The sequence below is a fragment of the Sapajus apella genome, unplaced genomic scaffold (genome assembly GCF_009761245.1).
Source record: "Sapajus apella isolate SASKATOON/1434 unplaced genomic scaffold, GSC_monkey_1.0 scaffold2, whole genome shotgun sequence".
Classification (NCBI taxonomy): domain Eukaryota; kingdom Metazoa; phylum Chordata; class Mammalia; order Primates; family Cebidae; genus Sapajus; species Sapajus apella.
This window is the reverse complement of record NW_022436942.1, coordinates 46,418,413-46,429,368: the sequence shown is the minus strand read 5'-3', so window position 1 is coordinate 46,429,368 and position 10,956 is coordinate 46,418,413. Positions and strand designations below refer to the sequence as shown.

Below are 10,956 nucleotides of genomic sequence, written 5' to 3'. Positions count from 1 at the left end.
CAATCACTGGACAAACACAAAAGCTGAAAACCACTACTTAAGAAAGCAAAGCCGTAGAAGAAGGTGGTTTTGTTCTGATAACCATTAGTTGGAGTGCCTCATACTCTCGCTGTGCCACTGTACTACAATGGCTCTGTTATAACAACAACGACAAAACCTAACTGTCAAGGTTATAGTAGAAAACACCTTTAGTACTCCTGTGTCACAATGAAGGAGTTAATTCAAATCTAACTTACATCTGGGATCTTTAAACCTTACACTCATTGCCATGAGGGAGGTTTCTAGCCCAGATGATACTGACTTGATGTTCTCTGGAGGAAGACATTTATAAATACAGATGAAGAGACACAGGACAAAGAGAACACCTGTGAAGTATGTTAAATGGCTTAATTTGAAAAAGGATAAAACATATCTTGGATAGAGGGAGAGGGAATTAAAAGCACATACACACACACAGGTATATGTCATGAACCTGTTTCATTTTAATTATATATTTAACTATATAACATTAACAAACATTTAAATAATTATATGTGTTTAATTATTATGCAGTTAAATTGAAACAAAGTTCTATAATATGACCCAAATGGGAATCCAAAATGTATTAAAATAATTTATATATTAATAACAAAAAGGGTGCTGATTGTTTTCTTTGCCTCTACAGCATAGATTCTGGATTAACTTGAACATTTGCTAAAATGTTCCAATTGGCAAAGCTTCATGGATTTAATCAATACTAAGGATCAAATTACAGTTACATGTTGGATCCTGCTAAGTGTAAGCATGGTACCCCTGTAATCATGGGAAAGTAACTAAATATAAAATAGAGGAAAACAGGTATGCTTTATTTTAACTATATAGCTTTTCCTAAGTTTATCATAGCCATAGTACTTACGGCTCTAATATATCCCATAGGAGGCACAGACACTGTGAAACAGTGTGTAATAAATTAAAATTAAATCTTTCACACAAACAAACTGGTTTGACAAAGTGGGACCTCATAGATCCTCAGTTAAAATAGTTAACATGGCCCCAAATAAGTTGAATCTTGACCTTTGAAGATGATAACTTCATCAATATAAGAACTAATTTATGAATGCATTTCCCACTGCTTTTTTATTTGACAGTCCAATTAGGCCTCTTCTTAAACCTGGAAGGAATGAATGGCACCTCACAGTGATTACTGTAACCTAAATGCTGTGGTTCTATCCATTAAGGCCTCCAGACCCAATAACCAATTGCTAACTTCATCCATTCAATAAAATTTCTAACTTCATCCAATCAGCAATTGGTACATTTCTTGTCATTATAGGTTTGGCTAATATGTTTTATACAGTGCCTATTTCATCAGCCTCTCAGCAGCAGTTTGCCTTCACCTTAGAAGGAACATAACATATTTTCACAGGGCTACCCAGGGGGTGTCTCAACAGCTTTTCATCACACACAGTCTTTGCAGACAAGAACTTTCATGCATCATCTTTTCCAGAAGCATAGGTAGGGTGCTGCATTGATGGCATCCTCCTCTGAAGAGATTCATTTGACACACTTATTAAGGACATTAAGGACGTGCGAGTCCAATATCTTAGTCCTTTTTGGATTTGGGAGGCAACAGTTTCCTCATTCACAAATTTTATTTAATCTCACTAGTGCTGCTACTAACAAATCAGTTTACCTTAAATGGATTGCTGTTTCTGGCTCAACAAAATGTTCTAGAATCTGTCCAAATTAAAACCAGGAGGTGCTCTGTTAGTGTTCTCTGAAACTCCTTCAATTTAGAAGCTTTAGGAATCTCCCGGAGTCTCTGGACAACCTATGATAGCCTTCCATTGCCTGCAGGCTTCTGGCACAAGAAACTGTTTTTGGTTCTGTGCTATACACCATTAGAGCAGCAACTGCTGACCATATGCTGTTCCTTTTTTGAAAATAAAGCCTGTCGCAGAACCCAAGTCTGTGACCCTCTGTACCCACCTACCGATTATGTCTTGAATTATGGAAGCAACACACTGTAAGTTCACCCTTACATTTTCAATCCTAAAGGAAAATCTTGTAGAAGGCATTATTCATGCTATCTGTGCCATCCTAAAAGTAATACGGACTATTGCTTTCCTCAGGAGGCAACTGCTTCATATTAACTCATTTCTCGATTCCCTTGGGAGTATCTCTCACTCTCCCATGCATTCTTTTATTTCACCCCTCCAGCCTTCCACCATGACCTCTCACCCCAGATTTTTTACCATGACCACCACAATTATTTGGCTGCAATCACATACCACTAACCTTTACATATACCTTACTGAACCATCATTTCCTACTCCCTATCTTCACCTAGTTTTGAGGTTCTGGCTAGAGGTTGATAGGTTCTACTTCTTAAGCAACTGATTAAGTTCACACCCTAATCCCTTCTCTTACCAGACTCTTACACTCTAGGTCCACTAAGTACCTGACTTAATTGTTCCTGGGGTCATAACTAAGGAAAGCCTTTAACCCTGGAAGTATTCAGATTATTCAAAATTATCAAAATTCAAATTCTGAATAATTCAAAATTATTCAAACTAGCCAGTTGATATGGTTTGGCTGTCTCCCCACCCAAATCTCAACATGAATTGTAGTCCCCATAATCCCCACATGGCATGTCATGGGAGGGGACCCAGTGGGTGGTAATTGAATCGTGGGGCGGTTGCTCCATTGTTGTTCTTCTGATAGTGAATGAATTTTCATGAGCTCTAATGTTTTATAAGGAGCTTTCCCCGCTTTGCTCAACACTTCACCTTCCTTCCACCTTGTAAAGAATGTGTTTGCCTCCCTTTTGCCATGATTGTGTTTCCTGTGGCCTCCCAGCCTTGTGGAACTATGACTCAATTAAACCTTTTTCCTTTATAAACTACCCAATCTCAGGCAGTTCTTTATAGCAGCATGAGAATGGATTAATACACCAACCAATAGGGAGCTTGAGAAACCTAGCTTGCCCTATTCCAACTCCCATGCATGAACTACTCTCCATGCAACTACTGCTTGCTGTTTCCTTTCCCTGGAAGCAACATCCTGTTTGTTCTTGCCTGTCAACCTTCTCCTATTTGGATCATAACTAACAAAGAGTTCTGCCTTTTATCTCTCTGTCATTGAGTTGTATCTTGTCAAAAGAACCTTTAAATATTAGAAAACAACTTGCAGGCTTTCAAGCCAACTCCAAGATGTGTCACATTATATCTGCACACCCATACCCAACACCAGATTGTAATTCTGTTTATTGGACTCCACATTCACTTTTTTTTGCTGGTGCCAACAGAGACGCAAAAGGGCTTTCAGAAAATTTAGCAGCAAAGTGGACTGTAGTCCACTCAGGAGGTATATGATTACAAAAGTTCTGACTTTCCACACATGGTAAGCAGAGGCCCTCAGCTCTGGCAGTCAATGTTAACCACCAGGAAAAATTTTACTAAGTGTTATACTTAGGTCTTTAACCTGGAGATTCTGATTAGATCCAGGTGCCAGTGTTCGTTAAGGCTCCTAAGTGTTTCAAATATGATGACAAATAAATAAATCATTATTGAGTTAGAAGCTAACCCTAGAAGCAGGGATGCAAGTATAGGTGTATGCTAGACTAAATTAAAGCAACATAACAACCAGTAAAAAAAAAAATAGCTAATAAACTTTGAACAATAATTGATGGCCTCTGTGTGGCAGAAATGGTTGGCTGTCAAATGACAATTTCATTATCTGTCTGTCATGTAGTGTTATTGCTTCATGTTGTCTACCTGTGCAGAGATTACGTTTCTCAATAATCTTTGCATCTGTGCAGGACCTGTGTCTTGTTTTTGCAGAGGAAAGCTAAGAAAAATGATGAGTGACACTTTTAGGCCAATGTAGTTATGAAGAAAGATGTATCTCCTTCAAACATTCTTTTCGTGTTTTGCCCAGATGTCAATGTGCAGGATAACCCTGGCTCATGTATTAAATATGACATTATCTGTTATCCTGAGTATATATCAAAAGTCCTTCCTTCTAACTTATAATGCCTACAAATTGCATTGTTACACACACAAGAAATATAGTTACATTAAATCAAGCCACTGATATTTCAGATGTGTTTATTAACATTATTCCAATTAACAAAAAAATTAATACGGTTCTGCCATAACATATCTAAATTCTGTGGTTATGACTTAGCAGTTGAACGATAGTCAACAAAGAAGACATAAAACAAGGTAGAAGGCACAAAAACTCTGTGCTGCTGTAAGGCAACTGTTGCCTCTGTGGCAACTTTGGTGGCAATCATGTGCTCAATGAACTTAAAGATGGAGGAAATTCGTGAAGAACCAGAATATGAGAGCCTTTGTTGGTTAATATTGGCTGCCTTTAGCAAGATATTATAAGAATGTATGAGTTCTGGTATGAATTGTTTGGTTTCCAAACAAAGATTGTAAGGAGTGGATAAAGTTCAGAGATCAAGAAGGTTTACAGGATTAGAGTTGATTCCTGCTTCTGGACTTTAAGGACTATGAGTAGCAGAGGCCCAGTAAAACTTCTCAGTTAACAGGTTAGATACAAACCAGTTGTAATGGTCAAATTACTAGCAATATCTTCCCATCTAAGGAGGTGGCTTTCACTAGGTTGACATAGAAAGAGATAAGAAGAGGAAACAAAACATTTGCTTGAAAGTGAAAATATTTAATCAAATCAATCATTTGGCATAAATAAATCAAATTATGAAACTAAATATACTGGTTTGACACAATGAAAACAGTAAAATTATAGGTAAAATGGTCTGATTTTCATAGAATTAATTTGCAAGCTTAATATGGTAGATTTTAATAAAACAAGTATTTCTATATATAGTTGAACAGATTAAGTGATGTTTGAAAGAGCTTATCTTTTTCTGGATAACCTTGTTTATGTATCAATGTACATAGAGCTCAAATAATGAGTATACTTTTATTGTTCTCTATTTCTTTAAAAGATAATGGCAAGTGTAATCTATACCTATGATGGAAAAAATCCTAAGATGTAAAGGTTGTGGCAAGAAATAACATACATTACTGTTTTTTTTTTTAACTGAGTATTTTATATCTGAAAGGTATGGTAGCCAAAGAATATAAAAAAAGGTATCTGTAGATTTTTGTGAACCATCTATTTTTGTATAGAGTTTTGTACCTTGTAAAGTAGTTTTATAATCTTATTTGCTATTCCAATTGATCATATGATATTGAGTGGATAGGAATGATATAAGATGACTCAAAGGCACGGTAGCCAAAGAATGTGAGTAAAGTATCTGCAGATTTTTGTGAATCATCTATTTTTGTGCAGAGCATTATAATTTGTAAAGTACTTTATAATCTTATTTGCTATTCAAATTGATCACTGATATAGTTTGGCTGCATCCCCATTAAAATCTCAAATTGAATTGCATTTCCCAGAATTCCCATGTGTTGTGGGAGGGACCTAGAGGGAGGTAATTGAATCATGGAGGCCCATCTTTCCCATGCTATTCTCCCAGTGTGAATAAGTCTCACAAGAACGGATGGGTTTATCAGGGGTTTTCTCTTTCTTCCTCTCATTTTCTCTTGCTGCTGCCACGTAAGAAGTGCCTTTTGCCTCTGACCATGATTCGAGGCATCCCCAGCCATGTTGAACTGTAAATCCAATTAAATCTCTTTTTCTTCCCAGCTTGGGTATATCTTTATCAGCAGCATGAAAATGGACTAATACAATCATGTGACATAAGATACGAATGACATAAGATGACAATAACTTCAGGCTAGGATTTTGTCAACCTGCCTAGGTTCTAATTTCTGCTACTCTATTCTTGTATCTCTGTGAATTCAAAAAATCTCTGTGAATTCAAAAAATTATTTAACCTGTCTGAATATGCCCAATTATAAAATGAGGATACTTAATCCAACCTCAGAGGTGTTTGTGAAGATTACATGAGCTACACATGCAAAACATCTAAAGGAATGACTAACACAGAGTAAGCACTGAGAACATTTATTCTATTATCAACTACCATATTGAGGATAATTAGATTATTACTCAAATAAATTTCTTAATTTATTAATGATTACATCGTTAATAAATGCATGCACTTGGAGTATATTCAGAAGAGTCAAACCTCTAGTTGAAGGATTCCCTTTCTTACACACAGTAAACTGCATTTTGGATGAATTAGTCTAAATATTTATTTACTGATTTTTAAAATTATTAATCTGCCTAAATTATACTACTGAAAGTAGATATAAAAGAGATTTACATACTGTATGAAGAAATATTACTGTTCTCCCCCATATGAAGAAGGAAATTAAATAATAACAATGGTAGTCTGTAATTGCTGCATAGTAAAATAAAGTTTACTGTTTTGTGTTCAGTATGAAAGCTAGCCCCAGCTCTGCTTAAAATTAACCAACTCCCTGTAAAACCTACCTTATCTATTCTCCCCACATTCTCAGCAAAGTTCCCAGGCATCTCAAGACTCCTATTTTTCTTGCTGACAAGCTACAAGGTCACAGGGCAAAATAACACCCCAAAAATGTACAATGTGTTTCTCAAAATGCTATATTTCAAGTGTAATGTGCATCACAAGATGTTACAGATTAATTAACTGTTTTTTGTTCTGGCTTCTGTAAACCTGTTAGCTGCTAAGTCATCCTGATTGTATAAAAAGTACCCCATTTTCTTTGTCCTTTGATCAGTCTTAGAATGATAATCCACTGAGCCATTGGCCACCTTAATAAAATCCTCCTGTTTCACCATTGGCCTCTCACAATATATCTGTTTCTTCTCTATTCCTGGGCATATGCAACCTTTTATATTTTAGCATTTTTGATAACTGGCCATGTCATGAGTTCTACTTAATGGGCTGAGAGCAGAAGAGATGTGTGCCTTTTTGAGGTGGTATTTGATTATCTGAGTTTTATTTCCCCACCACATAAATTGTGGATGCTCTTGTTGAAATTGAGTGCCACAATACAGAAACAGCCTGGAATACTCAGCCGCTGTGTGGAGAACAGCTGCCCGCAAGTGTTACTAAACCCTTAGCAGACTTTTTACCAGCAAGAAAAAACCTTCAGTTGAGTTAACATAGTGAATGTGGAGGTTGTTTGCAATGTAACTCAATCAATCTGATCCAATAAACTGTATTTTCATATAGCTCTTTTGACTGGCAGATTTCAGTGTTTTTGCAGCTCAGAAAAAATTTTGCTTCATTTGCTTTCATGGAGAAAGAATGAAATATATGTTTTGATTTACATTGCCTCCTTTGGATAGGCGTTTCTTACCTTTCATAATTTATTTTATATTTTCTCATGCTTTTTCTTTTGGAACTGAGTACGAGACACCCGAGTAAGTCATATTCTTTATGGTGAACTGTCATTATAGATGTACACAAGATTACTCTCTTTTAGTAAGCTATTTCCCTTCTTCAACACTGATATTCACTCTAAAGTTTTTGATCTCTTTTATTGGATATGTATCTATACATATCCTCATAAAATATTTAATATTTTTGTTCATATGTGTTTTTTGTTTACATAAATGTATTGTGTCCTATTTACTATTTGTTAATTTTTCTCTCAACATGCTCTAAGAGTTTTCTGTTTCTAAAGTTTATACTATTAATTTATTTCTTCTGGGACATAGTAATACATGGTGTACATCTATCGTATATATATTCCTCTAATGATAAACACAAATTACCCATTATCATAAATACTTCACTAAGACATATTCCTATGTGTTTCCTATGGACTACTGGAAGAAATGCCCTACTGTGTATACTTAGGAGTGGGATAGCTGGTTTATATGGGATACTTAATTAATATTTCACAAATTGTTGCCAGAATTCACTGGGTTTGTATGGAATACTTGGTTAATATGTCACTAAATTATAGGCAAAATTCTTGTCAACATGGTCATACTAGTTGATAATTCTGCCAGTAAGTCTTGAAGGTTCCAGTCCCCAAGCATCCTTACTAACTCTTGACATTACCTACTTTCCATTCACCCCTCTGATGAATGTAAACAGCATATAATTTATGTTTCATTTTGCATTTCTGTACGGAAGTTGATTATCTGTACATATACTTGTTAGCTTTTTGTTAACCATCTGTAAATTGCCATTTCATACCTTTTGTTCTCTTTTTACTTATCATTTGAAGAAGGCGTATGCTGTATAGTGATTATTTCCTACATTGTAACTATCTTCTCCCGTTTAACTTTAATATGGAGGTACTCAAGTTTTTTTTTTAATTCACTCTGAATTCTAAGAGTACTTTATTTATTTATTTAAGACAGGGTTTTGCTCTATCACCCAGGCTGTAGTGCAGTGTACAATCATGGCTCACCACAGCCTCCCAAGTAGCTGGGACTAAAACTGTACATCACTATGCCTGGCTGATTTTTAAATGTTTTATATGTTTCCCAGGCTAATCTCAAACTCCTGGGCTCAGGCAATCTTCCCGCCTCAGCCTTGCAAGTGCTGAAATTACAGAAAGGAGCCTGGCTTCCGGTATAAAAGTACTTTTGATTTTTCTCTTTTAACATTCCTTGTATGATTTTTACAATATTTACTCTGCTATTTTCATTGTGGCTTATAATTTGTCAGTTAAGTTTTTAAATTCTTTCAGGTGGTTTTCCCTTGATGATAATCTTCTCTATACTTTTAGATACAACAATTGAAAACACTAACTGGAAGTCTTCTAGCATGTTCCTAAAATGTTTTTTGTAAATGAGGCATTTTCTTCAGTTTTTAAAATATAACTCACTGTCTTTTTTCAAAGTTCTGATTACTTTTCTTTTAAAATGGTCTTACATAAAAAAAAAAAGTTTTTCTTTCTACTCTAACTCTGAAACTGTATTTAAAATTTAACTTAAAATGTCCCACTTTTTAAACTCAATTTTCTTCTATCTTCTGCTCTGCCCCCTTACAAGGTTAATTTCTTTGATTTCTTACCTTTTTCTCTATCACTTCCACTTAGTACTAATTTCCATCACCAGCTACTCTTAACAAGACTCTCAAACTCCTTCTCCTTTTTATTTTAAACCATGTAGTAACTACCTGTGACCAAAAATCTTTCCAGTGCTTTTATACAAAACCTGTGACTTTCTAAATAATGTCGTACTTAGCCTCCACATTTGTACAACTGTTGGTGCTTTCTCTCGTGCATGCTTAAATCCTACGTACTCCAGAGTCATTTTCCTTATTTATAACCTTCTTTAGTTCCTTTAATTTGGTTTCTATACCCTCCTTATTTGGTTATACAGCTTTCTGAATCTACTCTTGTTATAATGTCTTTCTCATTATAACTGTAAACTTACTTGTCTGTATTTCCTGTTAACTTGTCAGTTCTGAAAAAAAAAAAAAACTGACTTTCTTTTTTCATTGATGTACCCTCAAGGCCTATTTTATTGCCTGACACATAATTGGTTTCCAATAAATATATGTTAAATAAATAAATAATGATTGGATGAGTATAAACATATAGGAAGCTTAAAAAATGTATTTTCATTTGAATTGTTACAAGTCTCAGTTTTTCTCCTTCATTTAGTAAAGTAGGATACTATCGATTTATACATTGTGAATTTCTTTCCAGACATGTGGAAATCATATTTGGAAAGAAAATATTCTCAATAGAGTAAAATAGTGCCCAGTAATGTCTCTTCAAACACCACCCATAGACACACCATGCAGCATCACTTTGTAACTAACTTCCTGCATAAATGTTAAGGAATTATTGACTTATTGTTACAATTCTTCTGGTGTGATCAGTTTTTTTTTTTTAGAGGCAGGAATAAAATCTATGTATCTATACAATGGTGTGTGGAATAGGTTTTCCTCTAAAAGCATTGCTTCTTAGTTTTTAAGTACAAGTACATCTCGTTAAAGTATTTTAAGAAATCAAGAAATGTCAGTAAAGGTATAAAGCAAAATGGGACTTAAAGATTAAGTGGTAGAGGTTTACATCTCTTTAAAAGCTATATCCTTTTAAAGCTAAATCTAAAAATGGTGTATTTCCTGTATCCTTTCAGATAAAAAGAATGACTTGACAATTTTGGAAAGAGTGCTTTTACAGGCAAAGTAATGTGATATTTAATTTAATAATATGCAGAATGTAAAGCTCGTAGGCATATTTGCCTCTCAAGAATGCTTGCAGCTCAAAGGGGTCTCTTAGGGTATGGGTGTAGTAATTGGTAAAGAGAATTGGTAGAGATACAGCTCCTATATCAAAGAATATTTTCCTAGCATGAAAAAGAAGCTAATTGAAAAAAATGTTCTGGATTAAAGCACAGTTTACCCTAAGGTCCCTAGATTTAGAGTGGTAGACAAATTGGAAAGTGATTTTCAACTTGCTATATACTGCAATTTAGCATATAAAATGCATTTAATCATTGAGCTGAGTTTGATCATCTCTCACAAAGAGATACATACTTTAAGTAATATATGTATACTATAAGTACTAAAATGCCCACATTTTTTCTGACATTCAGTTGATCTAGTTTTATTGTATAATCATACATGTCTGTGAGTGTTCCTTGCCTAATCTAATATGATTTTGGGCCAAAGAAATATGCCATCAGAACCTCTTCACACGAGGCAGCTGGAAGCAGTAGGAACAACACTAGGATCAAAGTTAAGATAGTTATGTCTATATGCCAATTTTGATAATTATTTTATACCCTTATTAAATCATTAGATCTACATTGTATCCTCTAAGACTATATCCTTTCTCGTTAAATCACTTAAACTTTATTAATCCCATTTTCTTCACATGTTAAATAAGACTAGAAATACTGCCTGGTTTTATGTAGGAGGTAACATTTATTAGAACTTTTAAGAAGTCATGAAATATTTTAGAAATATTATTATTAGTTAATAGTGTCAATAATTGATTTGACTAAGGGTTTTTTTTTTTTTTTTAATTTAGCCTTTATTTGAATTGACTAAATCAGACATCCTCTAGTGTT

General features: G+C 34.6%; 1 long non-coding RNA gene across 1 annotated transcript in view; it reads left to right on the top strand.

Moving 5' to 3' along the window:
* Positions 1-3,349: 3,349 nt before the first annotated feature.
* Positions 3,350-10,956, top strand: part of LOC116564168 — a 34,018-nt gene continuing 26,411 nt past the window's right edge. The window contains exons 1-2 of the long non-coding RNA XR_004274764.1: positions 3,350-3,361; positions 9,857-9,861. This is a non-coding gene — a long non-coding RNA (uncharacterized LOC116564168). The remainder of the gene's footprint in view (positions 3,362-9,856; positions 9,862-10,956) is intronic.